This window comes from Caretta caretta, chromosome 5, assembly GCF_965140235.1.
Source record: "Caretta caretta isolate rCarCar2 chromosome 5, rCarCar1.hap1, whole genome shotgun sequence".
NCBI classification, from domain to species: domain Eukaryota; kingdom Metazoa; phylum Chordata; order Testudines; family Cheloniidae; genus Caretta; species Caretta caretta.
This window is the reverse complement of record NC_134210.1, coordinates 52,725,939-52,743,923: the sequence shown is the minus strand read 5'-3', so window position 1 is coordinate 52,743,923 and position 17,985 is coordinate 52,725,939. Positions and strand designations below refer to the sequence as shown.

General features: G+C 40.8%; 2 long non-coding RNA genes across 2 annotated transcripts in view; one reads left to right on the top strand and one right to left on the bottom strand.

Annotated features, from left to right (window-relative positions):
* Nucleotides 1-7,573, top strand: part of LOC142072137 (uncharacterized) — a 75,075-nt gene extending 67,502 nt beyond the window's left edge. The window contains exon 3 of the long non-coding RNA XR_012668460.1: nucleotides 7,511-7,573. This is a non-coding gene — a long non-coding RNA (uncharacterized LOC142072137). The remainder of the gene's footprint in view (nucleotides 1-7,510) is intronic.
* Nucleotides 1-17,985, bottom strand: part of LOC125637281 (uncharacterized) — a 34,073-nt gene that overhangs the window by 8,706 nt on the left and 7,382 nt on the right. Inside the window, exon 2 of the long non-coding RNA XR_007356886.2 lies at nucleotides 1,696-1,748. This is a non-coding gene — a long non-coding RNA (uncharacterized LOC125637281). The remainder of the gene's footprint in view (nucleotides 1-1,695; nucleotides 1,749-17,985) is intronic.

Genomic DNA, 17,985 nt, shown 5'->3' with positions numbered 1-17,985 from the left:
GTCTGCTGCTTTCCCATCATCTGCTAATTTTGTAATTCTATCAAAAAAGCAATCAAGTTTGTCTGGCAAGGTTTATTCTTTATGGAACCCATGATTCAATTTATCTGCCTCTGAGGAATGAAGGACTGAGTCAACCATTTATAAGCTTAATCAAACTTATCCAAACCCCTTTACTCAATAGATTGGACTGAAAGTCTTGGGAGAATAGACTTGCTTGCAGTATTCACATCACTTCCTGGTTTCTAATGGGATGAAAATACTGGAAGAAAAGGTTTTGGCACAGTATTTCAGTACTTCTGCATTGGGCCTAGCAGAACTCAGGAAATGCAGAGGACCATAAAAATCTTATTTTAAAAAGTTAATGGAGCTATTTCAGACCTCCAGAGAAGTTTGATACAAGTTTTAGGGAAAGATTCAGATCAAATTCTTCTTTTACTTAGAAAAATAAAAAAATTAATAGGCAAAATATGGCTAGGTATAGAGGTAATAAGATTCCCTGGCTTCATCTCAGATCTCCTTCAGCCTTGATCAGACAGAAATCTGCCCTCATACACCACTTGTAATTTAGAGGTCTCCTCATCACACCTTACGTGATAAACTCTAGAACATGGAAGTTGTTGGCCCTGAAATCCGTCAGCCCGTCCCTCTCCATTTTGAAACAATACCTACAATATTTCTTTTCAAAGGTCTTTTTAAAAGAGACCAGTATTGGTCCTCAATTTATTACCCTTCCCTCTCATTTATTTCCCCCCACTTGTTGTATTGGACCTTCTTTGAATGTTGATAGGATTGTCTTTATTGGCTTTCCATGTCTTTATTGCCCAAGATATAGTGAGGGAACTAATACGTAAAACAACAACAACAACAATTATTAATGTTTAAGATTTGAGGGGAACTTGGTCTTAACACCCCAGATACACTGGAGTTTTCTGTGTGGCTCTCTGAAATTACCAGTAATAGGAAAGTGGAACAGAAGTCAAATGTGAACCTGAAAGAGAGGTAAAGAGAGTGAATCTATTAGATATTAAAGGATGAAACAAAAGTCACCTTAAGGGAAGCATGGTGAGCTTCTGCACTGAATTCAATCAGCTGATTTGAAAAAAATAAACTATTATGGTTGATGACAATGTGCAATAGATATTCACTGAATATTGGGAAAATCCTAGTTCTGGAAGAGAGTGTGGGAACTTTGCCATTGATTTCCATGAGACCAGGGTTTGGCTGTATGGGTGAAAACCTTCCTATCCCCAGCTCCTCAGTTAAACACTTTCTCAGCAAGAGTGACGGACCCACACAAGATTTTCTGCACCAGGTAAGCTCTGTAACACTTCTGGAGCAGTTTCATTGGGGGGGTCTCTCCCCTAGCTGATATAGCAACTGCATTGAGGTTCTGCTGTAGCCCTAGAGCCTGTGTTAGGATTTTGGGATGAATTCTACACCCTTCAACCCCTGCTTATTTTCTCTCACAAGGCTTGATTCCTTAGTGCAGGGAAAAGTGTATTTCAAAGTGTATTCGTAAGGCACAAAGCATACTTACATCTGGAAAATGGTACATTTGCAAGCTATTCACTAACTTGCTTGCTAATTTTAAGCCCTTTGGTCAGTCTTTTCACACATACTGCTTCACAGATACCCATTGAATTCTGGGTAGGGTAGAGAGGTTTTCTTATTTGCGGTTAAGTAGTTTTTCATTACCTTGGAGGTCCATTGTATGCCATTATCCATTTCCAGTTGCATAGGCAGCTCTCCTATGAGAAAGTTGTAAGACATTTTATAGCCATTTCTATGATGACAAAGGGTGAGAACATCAGTTCAAGTTATTCAAAATAAAAATGCATCTAAAGAAGTGCATATTTTAAAATTTATTGATTGTTTATCAAAAGGTTGTGGGCAACTTGTGGCAGATGGGAGAGATATTCAGCTACTCAGTCTGAAAATTAATTTCAAGAAACATGACTGACCACTGAGCAATTTTAGCCATAGTTTTTGCAGAACATTTTGTAGTAAACAATGTTGTTTGAGCACAGAGTGACTGGACTTCAAAATTAGCAGTTAGGCCTACAGGCAAGTGCAGAAATACTGCACTGCCCACTAGAATGCTAGAGCTTCTTTTGTTATGAGGTGAACACAACATTGAATTCTCACACACCAAATACAGCACCTCAATACTCAAAACAACAACCTATATTGGATGTATCAGCTTAGTCCATGGAAATACATGATCATGATCCTGAACAGTGATCTGCACGTTTCAGAGGAACAGCCGTGTTAGTCTGTATTCGCAAAAAGAAAAGGAGTACTTGTGGCACCTTAGAGACTAACCAATTTATTTGAGCATGAGCTTTCGTGAGCCACAGCTCACTTCATCAGATGTTTACCGTGGAAACTGCAGCAGACTTTATATACACACAGAAATCATGAAACAATACCTCCTCCCACCCCACTGTCCTGCTGGTAATAGCTTATCTAAAGTGATCAACAGGTGGGCCATTTCCAGCACAAATCCAGGTTTTCTCACCCTCCACCCCCTAATAACATCAGCCACACTATCAGAGGCTCGTTCACCTGCACATCCACCAATGTGATATATGCCATCATGTGCCAGCAATGCCCCTCTGCCATGTACATTGGTCAAACTGGACAGTCTCTACGTAAAAGAATAAATGGACACAAATCAGATGTCAAGAATTATAACATTCATAAACCAGTCGGAGAACACTTCAATCTCTCTGGTCACGCAATCACAGACATGAAAGTCGCTATCTTAAAACAAAAAAACTTCAAATCCAGACTCCAGCGAGAAACTGCTGAATTGGAATTCATTTGCAAATTGGATACTATTAATTTAGGCTTAAATAGAGACTGGGAGTGGCTAAGTCATTATGCAAGGTAGCCTGTTTCCTCTTGTTTTTTCCTACCCCCCCCCCCCCCCCCAGATGTTCTGGTTTAACTTGGATTTAAACCTGGAGAGTGGTCAGTTTAGATGAGCTATTACCAGCAGGAGAGTGAGTTTGTGTGTGTATGGGGGTGGGGGGGATGTGAGAAAACCTTGATCTATGCAGGAAATAGCCCGACTTGATTATGTAAAGAGTTGTCACTTTGGATGGGCTAGCACCAGCAGGAGAGTGAATTTGTGTGGGGGGGTGGAGGGTGAGAAAACCTGGATTTGTGCTGGAAATGGCCCACCTGTTGATCACTTTAGATAAGCTATTACCAGCAGGACAGTGGGGTGGGAGGAGGTATTGTTTCATGATTTCTGTGTGTATATAAAGTCTGCTGCAGTTTCCACGGTAAACATCTGATGAAGTGAGCTGTGGCTCACGAAAGCTCATGCTCAAATAAATTGGTTAGTCTCTAAGGTGCCACAAGTACTCCTTTTCTTTTAGTGATCTGCAAGTTTTCCAAATTAAAAATTATTTAAAAACACTGTCTAAAGACCCCTATCAAAATCGATGAATAGATTTGAAAAGTCCTATTGTAAACAAATGCTTATCGAGTGTGGCTGAATGCAAAACTTGTACTTGAAGTGTGCTTATTTGAGTTCAGATTTAAATTGAAAGGTAGGGGTAATGATGTTTTCATGGAAAGACCCAGCAGAAAGTTCTAAAAAGATGAAAAGACTGGAAAGGATCTGGCCTTCTTTGAATATTATACTTTTTTCCCCACAAGTTTTAGGATATGAAGCTGCCTTATCAAGAAATATTTGAATTGCTTCTGTGGCTTTAGACCAAGTGTATTTTATGAAATGCATTGCCTATTTTTGTGCTTATTGTTTTATTGTATTCTTTTTTAGCTCTTGTTTCTTCACGTTTGGCCTTTAAATATACACTTAAATTATCAATGCAGAACACATTTAAAAAATCTAATGTACTTTTCATTTTTAAGCTCTTGTTTTAAAAAAAACATTTTTTTTTATTTCACATAGCTTGGACAGTGTCACTAAACTGGTCAGTTTCCCCTTTTGTTTCTTGTGAACTAACAAAATATGGTTGAGTTAGGTTCACACCTACTGCAGAGAAAAGTCCATATTTTTTCAAAAGACTGTTTTCATTGACATTTGAGGGTATGGGAAATAAGTGACAAGATTTTTATCATAATAGGAGGTCAGATCCTGCTACCACTGAATTCAGTGGCAAGACCTCTATTGGATGCTAGCTTTTATATAATTATTTATTTTTAAGAGACGTAAACTTTGAGCTTTGAACTAGTTTAAAAGTGCCCTTTTGATGTTTTGGCTTCCAACAGTCCATGTACTACTTAGATGAGTGGGATGGAGATTACTGGGTTATATCACCCAGGACAAAATTCACTGAAAGGGCCAAAATAAAGGAAAACTTAGTGAGGTTTTCCTCGCAGTGTTTCTCTCATGACTTTCTAAAATCTTGAAGTCTGTTATTTCCTTACCACTCACCAGCAAGCCCTCGTTCTGCACTTTGATCTTTCTTGGTTTCAGTGGGAGGTTTGCCCCCAAGAATAGACTATGTGATCAGATCTCCCAAGTCTCAATTCAAAATTCATTGTTTCCCCTGACATTACAAGCACCTACAGCAGAGAAAGGAGATCCAGAAAATACAGGGAAAGAGGGTAAAAATCTCAATGAAAAAATTTATTTCTTAAAAATACTGTAAAGGATCATGGTGGGGGGAGGGGAGGGAGACATCTCCTAAAATGGATTATTTTTATGATTGTGTATTTCTTTCCTTGAATGATCTAGCATGGTGATTAAATGTAATGTTACCTTCAATATTAAACCGTTTTTTGAAAGGAATATCTGTGTTGTAATTGGCTAAAATATTGAAACACCAGAATCAAATCCTGAACAATTCTAAAGAGTAACCCACCCACTCATGATGGAAATTTGAATATTTGGAGCATCAGACCAAGTACTAGTCCTGCTTCCAATTAAAGCAAAGAGAAATCAGTCTTTATCTCTTAGGAGAATTGTGTCTTTCTAAGAGAAAACAGAGACAGAGCTGGTATATGTAATTGAGAAACGGCTCCCTGAGTCCATTAATTAATATTCAGGACATACATGTATTTTTACTAGGATTTTACAGCAGGGGGCCAAAATAAATTTGTTTTAAACAAAAACCCCACACCTCCACATTCTTATATCACAATTGCCAGTCTGAGATAGCTATGCTGCAGGCTTATAAAAGATTTCAGTATATTGAACAGAAAATGGTTAACATCTGAGACTTGCCCAGAAGTCTGGTCAGGAATGTATAAAGTAATCTCAGGTATTAGACCCATCAATAAGTGTCCAACTGTCAGGCTTCTTGAGGCTCCACTTGAGGCACAGTGGAAATAGTTCAGAACTGGGGCAAAATATGGTCTTAGAAGAACAAGCTATGCATTTCTGCACAGGAAAATTAAAATGGCCTATTTCAGAAGTGATTCAGAACAGCACATGCCTGCCAACCTCAGGATTATTTACATAAGTTTTGTACAGGAAAACTGGCTAATAAGAAACTTTTGGCATTTAAACTTTAGGGTTCAAAGGAATCACCTCTGGAGTTCTAAATCTCATCAATAAATGCCTTACAGCTGGACAAGGAAGGATAATGAGGGCCTGATATTTCATTGTTAGTATATTAAAAATTATATTGAAGTCCATAACACTTATGGGTGCACCCGGAGTGCTAGACCAAACTCCATCTGTATTTCTGGGATTCTTTATACTTTGTCTGTTTCTGAACCAAAACCTCTGGGGCTGGCTTATGAAATTAACTCTCATCCCTCCCCCCACTCAAAGGAAAAAAAGCTTATCCACACCTCCACTCAGGTACTTCTTGTAGTAGGGGGTCAGTTGCTGTGTCCATCCATAATGTAGGGGGCTGCCACATAGATCTGATGCCTTCCCAGTCAAAGAAGGATCCTCTACGGAGTAGCCACTCACACTGATCTTGCTGCACATTAGCAACAATGGGACACAAAAGGCTCCTGCTGCTATCTTACTAAAGTATAGAACCTGAACTATTCCAGCCTGTTGTGTATGAGTCTGCCTGATGTACAGAACACTCTTGAAAAGTTTCTGAGAGCGTCATGTCCAGCTTTCCTCAGTTGGAGGGATGGTTATTCTGAATGTGAGTGCAGAGGGAAGTAAAGGAGAAAAGAAAACAGAAAAGACTGAAGGATCTCTGTCCTTCCTGCCCCATTTAGGATCAATAAAAGCTAAAATGTATTGTCAAGTGACCATCATGACATTAGGCCACAGTCTTAGAAACCAAAAGCTACAAAAGTGATATGTTTTTAAATATACTGAAATTGTAGGTTTCCTACTAAGATATACTAGACACTCAGGCCCAGATCCTCAAAGGTATTTAGGTCCTAAGTCCCATTGATTTCAATTGAAGTTAGGAGCCTAAATACCTTTCAGGATCTGGGCCTCTGATAGCATGGTGATGGGTGGCAGTATAAAATCATAAGACAGATAGGTTGACAGTATATATGTGAAAACCTCAGATGAGCAGGAACAATTTGCAGGAATCACTGTGTTTCTAATAGTTGGGAGCCAGTTATTTCCTTGAGTTAATCTCTCATGCGCAAGGTTCCATTTCAGTTATCATTTTCCCAGCCGTCAAGGCCAGGACTTGACTCTCTTCAGAGTCCATCAATACCTGTCCTTAATTGGCCAAAAGGATCACTTTGGGGTGAAGCGAGGTGCTACATCTCTTCCAGGGCCTGAGAACACTTCACAGAGAGTATTCCAGGTCTCTTCTGCTTCGAAAGCAAGAGGACAGGGTAGGTAATTCAATTCAGGTCTCTAAACGATACTACCAGACTCACACATAGCAACTGTAAGCTGGTAGACTGACTTATCAGAAAATACCCTACAGAAAGTCAGCAGAGGTTTTATTGAAAGATAAAATTTATACCCAGAAATGAAAACAAGTTAACATAAGCAGAAATGGAGAAACAGAAAACTCCCCTAGCCTTGGGTTCAGCTCAGTCCCATGATCTTCTCATAGGCAGTCTCTAAGCACACAGTTTATAGTCCTTCCCTAGCATCTGTGCAAAAAGGGAGGGGGCAGAGTTTAGCAACAATTAACCCTTTGTTCATTTGGGAGCAGGTTGTGCCCCAGCACCTTGTTTCAGGACTGTCCCCTCATTCTCATCATACTGGATTTTCAGCAGATGGGTTATATGAGAATGAATATGAATAGAGATCCTTTAATCTATAAAATTGTGATGTATTAAACTTTGAGTGGTGATTAACTTTAATTTCTGCTGGTATTGTTTGAGAGTGAAACTTGTAACAGAAGTAAAGGTGAATACAAATGGAGAGACTATTTCTGAGTAATCTTTATGGGTACCACATTAAATGATAGAAGTCAATGGAATCATTAGATACATTTTTTCTGTATATACAGAATGAGTTTGGAGGTGCTGTATATTATTGATACTAGGCTAATTTTATCTTTGAGGCTACAGTTTATTTCTACTAGATTACTATAATTTGTATCTAATTATTTTTAATAAATGCTCTTGATATATTTTCCTCTTTTAGGAACTAGAAGTGATCGTTTCCATACCTTACCCTGCCATGGTAATGAGAAAACATTTTATAAGGCAAGCTTGCAGATGCATTAAATGCATGTTTTGTTGTTTAAAAACTAACTGCAAATACACTAATGAACTATTTTTTTCTGTTTTGAAGGTACATGCAGTAATAATCTTATTTTCACAAAAATCAATAAACAAGATTTTTAAAAATTAGGCCCCAGTCTTGCATTGTCATCTGCCCTCGCCCTGGGTGAAAGCAGTTGAAGGATTGGAGTCCTACAGAAGAAAATGCCAGAGAAAAGTGGTAAATGAGAAAAAGGAGATGGAGTTTGTTGTTTACGCCAATATTAAATGCTCCATTTCCCGGATGCAAGCTCATGAAAAGAGGAGTTCTTTGTGATTACTTAGTAATTCAAACATTACAACCCTCCTCAGAACACATGGAGACAAGGTAAAAAAGGAATTTTTACTGCTATTTCATTAAATCTGACCCAGAGCAGACCTTGAAGAATTCACTAAGGTTTTGAACACATAATATGTAGGCTGGTATTAATCTCCGTTTTTTATTTTTTCCTTATCAGATGGACAAAAAAATTACTGAAAATGAACCTGGTTAGATTTTTATAAATAGAAATGTCAAAAAATACAATCAGTAGTCTGGTTCCTACAAGAGGCTCTGTCTTACAAAACAAATATACTGCTGCAAAAACAAACCAAAACATAAATTCCAAAGACCATAGTTCTGTATTAACATTACTACTGCATTGGAGTATGTGTCAGTGATGTATCCCACTCCACCTCGGGCTTGCAAGACTGGATTTTCCTTCACTAGCAGAGTCCATCAGAGTCGTCCATGTGCCCTGTGCCTAGTCATCCTCCCATGTTGAAAGGGCATAAAGCTGTCATGATTCTCCCTCAGTTCCTTCTTACCATCTGAGACAGAGAGACAGAACCTGGCTGGTGTCTGACCTGCTAGTTTTTAGCTAGCCTAAACTCCTTTGAAATCTTCTAAAATCTTCTGTGAATATTCAGAACCTCTTTTGATCTTTTGTTTTGACCACCAGGAACTGATCAAATGATTGATCAAAATTTTCTGGTCTGACACCTCTCCCCCCCCATACAGGGTTTCTGTATTGGCAGATTCAAAACCTGCAGGCTTCAAGCTTGGTACGTTACGAGATGGGCACAGTAGATGCCTCTTCTGTCTAGGGGAATCCCATGTTTCAAACAGATGCTCGGTATGCTTACCATTCTCTGTGAGGTCTCACAAGTCTCAAGATATGAGGCTGAAGCTCCAGGTTCTGAACAATCCATGAAGGACTCTGAGGAAATGAGCTCTGAAATCCTTCTAATGGACAAGTGCTCCATCAAGGAGAGTTATGATTTCTAAGACCACCATGGAGAAGTTGGTACCGAAGAAAGATCTGCTGCCGACACTGGCATTGATATCAGCATGAGTATTAGAATTGGGACCAAAGCTGACTTCAGCTTTGATGTCGAAGCGAACACCAACACCTAAGGCATTGAAGCTGAGCACTGAAAAGGACCTTTCCAAGCACCAAAGCAGGAGTTCAAGAAGGAGCTTAGTGTCCTTCTGCAAGGACAGGCACACAAAACATTGGGAGATAAGGCCTGTATGGCATTGAGGGATGGAGAGAAGCAGAACACTGTGATGCAGCAGACTCAGCTGGCACTGACCCCCCAAGGCATTAACCCTGGCCTTTAGCAAGGAGGGTTGGGCGGAGCCAAGTTTATCCCTGGTACTGGTATCCACTAGCGCCAATACAGACACTGGGACTAAAAGAGTCTTATTCGTAAGTGCTGCCCCTAAAGGAGGTCTACTCCTCATCATCTCCAGGGCACACCTTTTCGCCTGCAGACTTCTAGCAGGGGACCCATCCTCTCTGAGGTCTGTGAGCAGTGTAGTAGAGAGACCTGCAGACTTCTACGGACCTAATCACCACCAGCCCACCAAGACTAGCATTGGTCAACAGCCTGAAAGTCACACACATGCATGCAGGATGCCACCATGGCCTTATTGGGAATACTGGGGCTATCCTTTACAAGCATCAAGAAGCTAGTGTCCATCATCGAAGAAGAGGTCCCTCTCCCGAGTAGTTTCTGTGGCTAGACTACTGACACCAGAATACCAAGAGGTACAGGATCCAGGAGCACAAAAACATCAGCATTCTGTCTCATCTCCTCCAGATGAAGTGGTATCCTCAGCACCATCACTGATGCTAGATGACTTGAAAGTATTCCAGGAGTTCTTTGTGCACATTGCTGATACTCTAGAGAGTGAGAGTTTGGTCATCTCAGAAAAGTCCCACAAGCTGCTCAACATCATGTCAGCTTCTTGTCCTACCAGAATCGCTCTTCCCATTAGCAAGGGACTTCTAGACCTGGCATCTTCTCTGTGGCAGATGCCACCCATTATACCACCAATGAGTTGAGAAGAGGTACCAGGTACTTCCTTCAGGGTTTGAGGACTTCTACTCCTACCACAACACTGGCTCCCTAGTTGTCTAGGTTGTAAAAGAAAAGTGAAAAAGTCAACAAGAGTACACCAAAGGACAAAGACTCCAAATGCCTCAAACTATTTGGGAGGAAGTCACATGTGGTATTGCTACACTCCCAAGACATCACGGCCAGATCTGTGGCCACCACAGTGACCATGCACAGAACACAGTGGCTCCAGGCATTCTGAGAGAACTACAGACTACAACTGAAGACTTTCCCTTTGATGGCTCAGTGCCTTACATTTGCTGAAGGTGGAAAGCAACCTTGTATTCTCTGGGGATTTACACCATTCCTTAGTACTGCAAGCCTTACTGTCTTCAGCCTTAGCATTAGCTGAGACAGCACACACGTCCTGCCACAGTCAAGGAATATCATAACAAAAAGAAACTGAGATATAACAAAGAGAAACAACCTTCCTCTTTTTTGACACCATATTTCATTCCGTCAGTGCATCAGCAGATTTTATGAGAGGGATGATAGCTGCACCAGACCCAGCCTACAGAGCATAATCATTGGCTGCCTCCTCCCCTGATTCCACCAGGTGTGGTCTGCCTTGACATCACACAGAAGGATGTTGGAGATCATCATATATGGCTACCCCATCCAATTCCATAATTTACCCCACCCATTCCTTTTCTCATCCCTCTTCAGGGACCCTTCTCACAAAAGACTACTACAAACCAGAGTGGACTCACTGCTTCATCTAGGAACCATAGGGGTGGTTCCTCAGAAATAAAGGGGAAGAGGCTTCTATTTGTGATATTTTCTCATACTGAAGAAGAAGGAGAGTCTTCATCTTATTCTAGACCTAAGGAGACTCAACAAGTACATTCAGTGTCTCATGTTCGGGGTAGTAGCACTGCTTCCATCATTCCAGGCTTAAAGCTCAAGACGAGTTTGCAGCTCTTGACTTGCAGGATGTATACATACTTCCACATAGCCATACACCCCCAGCCCACAAGAAGTACCTGAGATTCACAGTCAGACACAGCCATTATCAATACAGGGTACTGCCCCCTTTGGATTCTTCATGCCGCTAGGTGTGTTAACGCAGTTCCTGGCATTAGTGGCAGCATGTCCAAGAAACAAGGGAATCCATGTCTACCCAGACCTGGACAACTGGCAAATCAGAGGCAGACAGGAGGAGACAGAGATAGCTTTAAACTGAACCCTTCCCTGTCCTCCCCATTAGGACTCCTTGTGAAGTACAAGAAATAGTCTCTCACACTATCACAGATGATAGAGTTCACAGGGAGGCTGATCAACTCCAGATCAGCAAGAGCCTACCTTCCACAGAACAGATTCCAATAACTTCAATCAGTGGTGCATGACCTACAGGTGAATCTGATGACAGTGTGCACATGTCTGGGGCTCTTAGGGCATATATCAATTTGCTTGTATGCGACGCTGCTTGCCAGACTTTGTCTGTGGCCTTTACAACAGTGGCCGAAGTCTCTGTACTCCCCATCCAGATATCATATGAGCAAATGAGTCACACATCTGCCTCAAGTACTGTGGGAGCTTTCTTGGTGGGTAGACCTGATGAATGCAAGGAAAGAGGTGACATTTTCAGACCCCTCCCTGACAATGACACTTTTGGACATATCAGGGACAGGCTGGGGCACCCACCTGAAGCACCTTCAGATGCAAGGCATGTGGTCTCAAGACAATTTGAAGCTACACATGAATGTTGTAGAACAGAGAGCCAACAGGCTAGTCAGAATAGCATTTCTGCTGATTTTTGTGCTGAATTCCATGGTGAAAATCCTGAGAGACAATACATCAGTGATGCACTATGTAAGCAAGCAAGATGCTCAATCAACCCTTCTTCCATGGTTTCAAGGACTCCTGTACACTTTCCCAATCCCCTCCCACTCTCCAATTCCCAGGATAATATCCAAGATCAGATGGGTAAGGCCTTGATCATCATGATAGCCCCATACTGGCCAGAACAGTTCTGGCCATCAGATCTGCTGCAGGTATCCCAATGGCTGGCCAAACATCTTCGAACCTGCTCAGACATAATGTCCCAGAACCATGGTCAGATGTTGCATCCAAATCTGTAGTCATTTGAATCTGAGGGCTTGGATGTTGGCTGGTTGAGAAACTCTGACAGAGATTGCTCCCTACAGGTTCAGAAAATTCTTATACAGAGCAGGAAAACTGGAAGACATACTCCTCCAAATGGAAAAGATTGTCCATTTGGGCAACACAATAATATTAACCTGGAGGAGGCCCCAGTACTGAAGATCTTGGTCTGAAGTAAATGGGGTTACTATTTAAGTCCCTTATAATACAGTTTGCTGTAATATTGGCATATCATGCTTCAGTACAGTCACCTTCAGTCTTCTTGCACTCTGTGGTAGTGAAATTCCTCAAGGGTCTTCTTCATGCTTGACCTTCAGTCTAGGAGCTGACTCATATGTGGGACCTCAGCATCATCTTTTTAAAACTTATGGAGCTTCCTTTCAAACCGCTCTTTGACTGCACACCACCTTACCACCAAGACTGTCTTTCTTGTGGCCATTACTTCTCCACGGAGAGTCAATGGGCTCCAAGCACTTATAGATGGACCTCCTTCCACAGGGACAAGGTGGTGATGAAACCACACACCAAATTCATCCCTAAGATGGGCTTGTAATTCTACCTGAACCAATTAATTCTTCTTCCGGAAGCCACACTCAGCATGAGGAGAAAAGAAGCTCCATACTTTGAATGTTTCAGAGCCTTGCTGTATTACCTCAAGAGGACCAAGCCTTTTAAAGTCTCTCTACACCTCTTTGTGACCATATGTGGTGCATCGAAAGACCAGGCTATCATATCACAAAGAATCTTGAAGTGGATCACTGTGACATTCCCCTGGTGTTATCTGGACTGGTAATCTGCTAGGTCACTCCAATCCTCGACTCTGGGAGCCAGCCTTACCATGCTCTGCTGTGAGAACCCCCACTCCCAGGCAGTTCACACATGTAAGCTGCTCCCAGCTACATGAGTGAGCACTTTTGGCCAGCTGCTGCTTGGATTGTGCAACTGAATGACACCAGCCAATATCTCCGGTCCCAGACACAACCCTAGGAACCTCCATCTTGCAGTGTCCAGTTATGCCCGCTGGATGCTGCAAGCTTACATGAATTCGTCAATTTAACAAAGAAATTGATATGTACCAGGCTTATTATCCCAAGAGGAGTCTCTGACATGCTTCAAACCAAACACACTGCTTCAGGTACAATAAAGAAACAAATTTATTAACTACAAAAGATAGATTTTAAGTGATTATAAGTCAAAGCACAACAAATCAGATTTGGTCAAATGAAATAAAAGCAAAACGCAGTCTAAGCTGATCTTAACACTTTCAGTGCCCTTACAAACTTTGGTGCTTCTCACCACAGGCTGGCTGCTTGCCTTTCAGCCAGGCTCTCCCCTTTGATTAGCACTTCAGTTGCTTGGTGGTGGTGTCTGTAGTTGGAGGTGGAGGAGAGAGAGAGCATGGCAAATGTCTCTTCCTTTTATCATGTTCTTTTTTCCCTCTTGACTTTGCTTCCCCCCCCCCTTCAGAGTCAGGTGAACATTACCTCATCATAGTCCCAAACTGACCAAGGGAAGGGGGGTGAGTCACTCGAGAGTCCAACAGATCCTTTGTTGCTGCCTAGGCCAGTGTCTTTGTTCCCATGAGGCTGGGCTGGGTTTGTCCCATACATGCCCTGATGAGGTGTGAACTGACCCCTGCTCCCGGAGAGTTTTACCTGCACTTGTTTTAAGCCATGAGGACACATTTTCAGCCTCATAACTATATACATGAAATTACAACCTATAACATTACTATAACAACAATGCTCAGTGCATCATGAGCCTTCCGAAGACACCCGACATGACAAACTTTGCATTGGATACTCCACAATCAGATTATAAGGATGAACCTGGGGGTGCAGGGTGTTCTCCTGAGATACAGAGTGTCACAATCACACAGTGCATTTCCACTAGCTATCAATTGACTGGCTAGCCTCTCCCTCCAAACATCAAGGCATACACCACTAGGGTGAAGGCAGCATCTTCTGCTTGCTTCAGAAATGTGCCAGTCACTGATCAGCAAGGCAGCTATGTGGAGCAACCTGCTAACTTTTGTTAAACATCCTGCCCATGACATGGCAGTGAGGTCACATGCCAAGTTTGGGAATACAGTACTTCAATCACTGAGTGACTGATACAGCTGAAACTCTTCACTGTCACAATTCAAGGAGGCTACTTCTTGCCAGTCACCTACACATACTCAAAGAAGAAAGAAGGGTTACTCTCCTAACAATAACTATGGTTCTTTGAGATGTTGCAGTCAGTGTGGACCCCACAACCCGCCCTCCATCTGTGTTTTTGAAGTCATCAGCAACACAGGCTTTGAATTGTAAGGGAACTGACATAGGGTTGGGGCTGCTCCACCCTTTATTACCTTTATGGAAGCATGAGGAGGCCCAGGGCATGTGTGATGGACATTTCTGGACAAGAAAAATCTGCTCTTATGCACCAAAGGTGCATGCACACGTATGATGGGATCCACACTGATTACAACATATTAAAGAACCAGGGGCCTTGGGTCTCCTCAGTGCCATGGTGCCCTCTGGATCCCATTAGGCACCATGGCCATACATTAACGAGTTATATGGATCATATGATCACTATGTTGTAACTGGATCCTCTGACATGCTTGTTTTTGTTGTACAGAATTGCAGCATGGACAGGGCTTTCCAAGGTTTGCTGTATAATGTTCATAAGTCTCCCAGTTGATCCCATAAACCAACATCAACAAGGTAAGGGCTGCGGAGTGATTACCTTTAAATGAGAAAAACAAAGATTCCATGTATTCATGGTTCAATGCGGGTCAATGTAAACTATATGAAGAATCATGGGCTATTATCTTACTTTGTCTCTTGATTTCATGCATTGCAAAGTATTTGTGAACTGATTCCTTTGGTTGATTTGAGATGGGTTGTTGGACCTGGTGGTATTCTCTATGAATAATAAGCCTGCGGGGTGGATAAAAGTGGATGATTTTTAAAAAATTGATTTTTTAAAAAACTGGATTGTTTTATTTTAATTAAATACAGGTTTATTTTTTAAAATTAAATTTGAAATTATGACAACCTATGTTAAGGCCTAAATTTACTATCATCCGTTAAAATGATTTAAAATTAAATTAAAATAAAACAAAAATTAATCAGTATGTTTTCTGCTGAAGTTTTAAAGAAAGTCAAACACTGAACTGGTGGACATCACTGGCTGAACACCTGTAACCAGAGTTTGTTGAACTGCTAAACCAGCTTTTGTCAGCACTAGCCTCGTGGCAGATGGAGAGAGAATATTTTCTTCATTTCAGCTTAATCCACTAGTTCAGTTCAATGACTAGACCATGCAAAGTTAAGAAACCAATAAGGAGCTGAACATACAGGAGAGCTTGTTTTCTTCTTCTAGTCTACAAATAAAAACTAGGTGTGAGAGAATGATCTCTAATAGTTCTAAAATCTTGAAGGACAATGGTGACCATAAAGAATCGGGGGGAGGGATAGCTCAGTGGTTTGAGCATTGGCCTGCTAAACCCAGGGTTGTGAGTTCAATCCTTGAGGGGGCCATTTAGGGATCAGGGCAAAAATTGGAGATTGGTCTTGCTTTGAGCAGGGGGTTGGACTAGATGACCTCCTGAGGTCCCTTTCAACCCTGATATTCTGTGACCCAAAGTTAGCAACTATTGGCTGATTGGTGGCCTGCATAAAAAGTTTGCTGAACTTTCTTCTCCTTAATCAGTTCAATTCACTAGCTACAGATAATACTTTGTTTAATAAATCAGTTAGTTTTAAATGCAAACACGTTTTGATAAACTTTTTTCCTTATGTGTCCAGCACATGTAAAGTAATTTTATTTAACTAATAAAAAAGCAGTTTTAAAGTGCTGCATATGTGCATTTTTAACTAAATTTGAATTTCCAAACAGAACCTGATACAAATCACAAGTAAAAAGTGACTCATTATCTAGTAAAAATATATGCTTCATTCACCATTTTCAAACATAATAAAAATGTAAACATTAAGGATCTGAATAAATGTAAATTAGGCTATGTAATTGCTTAAATAAATGTGTATTGTTATAGTGTATCCTCCTGGTTAACAAAAAGAAGCACCACATTTAGTGTAAAGGCTATATTTAGTTATAAATCAACATGTTTTAATGGTTACCAACCAATCAGAATCAGCCTTTCCTTAGGAAAATAACTGAAAAGTACAAATGCAAAACAAGATTAAAATTGATGATTTTAATCAAAATTCCCTGCTTACTGATTTAAATCATGATTAAAATCAGTGCTTTAAATTAGTTGATTTAACGCAATCCTTCCTCTATGCCTCATGTGCTATTGCTTATTTATTGTTTGTTGCATTCTGGTTGGCTCTGAAGATCTATTGTATGCTTCAGTCAGTTAGAGGAGACAACATATGCATAAATACAAGTTTTTAAAAGTATTTTTATAAATAAGCCAATTCCTGACTGAAAAAAGTTTTTGCTTTGTTTTTACTTTTACTTTTTACTTTTAACACTACTGTCAAAAGTAAACCATTGAGCCATCAATCAGATCTAGCACAGCTTCCGTTTGGTATAAGCCACGTGGTTTTAGTCATCACCATCCTTTGCCTGAGCCCTGAAACTCAAAATATTATACTGGGTGAAATCGTAGTCAATTGTCAATATTTCCCTTTTTAACTGTGCATGAAAAAGTCAAATTAGTTTTTAAAACAATGAGAAGCAAATACTCAGATGTCAGGGTTACACTGTACTTTCCAGAAGGTAGGCCTCGGTCCTGGGAGGTGTTGAATTTCCTCATCCCCCCGAGTTCATTGGGGGTCGAGGGAACTCAGCTCCTCGGAAGATTAAGCCCATAATGCAGACAGAAATGATCTGACTTTCACAGGTTATTATAGCTTTTGTCACATCCAGGAGGACAGAAAAGTCCCATAGAGCTAATGTATGTTTGAACATGTTGACATAGCATGGCTGATGTGGCATACCACTGGGATGATATTTAATTCACTGATATGTGCTAAGTAAATATGTGGCTAGATAGAACCATTTTGTTCCTCTCTTATATTAAGTATGAACATCTAATGGTAAAAAGCTACCTAGGGAATAGAACATCACCCAGTATTTGTTTTATAAAACTGTGTAAAGGTTTGCCAAAGCTGTCACAGTATGATAGCTGTGGCCATTTATTTTTCCAGATCCTAAGTTTGAGGGCTTTTGCTTGCATTGGAATCTTTTTTTTAAAACAGAGATTAATAAATTTTAAAATGTTGAGGCTTCTGAACAGATTTGTTGATCTAGTAATGATACATTACTGGCTAAAGGCCAAATTCTGCTCCCGGACACACCCAAACCTGCATCCCATCATATGTAACCTCATCATTAAATCTTATGGAGGCACATTTTGACTAATTCTAAAGACAAAACACACAAGTGGCTATTGTGATAGCTAAACCTGTTGAAGTTAGCAGTCTGCCTGTGTCAGACCAAGTCAGAAATTATCAGCTGCTCCATAATGAGATCATCTTTTTTTCATAAAAGAGTGCTGAATTTTGTGGGACAGCAAGTAATAAGGTAATATAGGCTCTTCTGACACAAGTATTTGTTTCTGTACATGGTGCTAGTTGAACCAGACAAAGCCTCCAGTGCTGCAGTGTGGGTGGATTCCGTCCCCTGCCTGCACCTGAAAGGAGTGCCATTTATGGTTCTGACCACATGGAACTCCTTGCAGTATTGGGGCCCAACTAAGTCCCTTATTCCCCTGGAAACCCCGATCTAAGGCAGTTATCCCCAATTTCCAAGCCATTTTTCTCCAGTTACCTACTCACACATTAGGGTCTTGCATTCTTTAGAAGATGGACCATTGAGGCAGTAATGATAATTAATAGGTGTCTTTCAAATGCT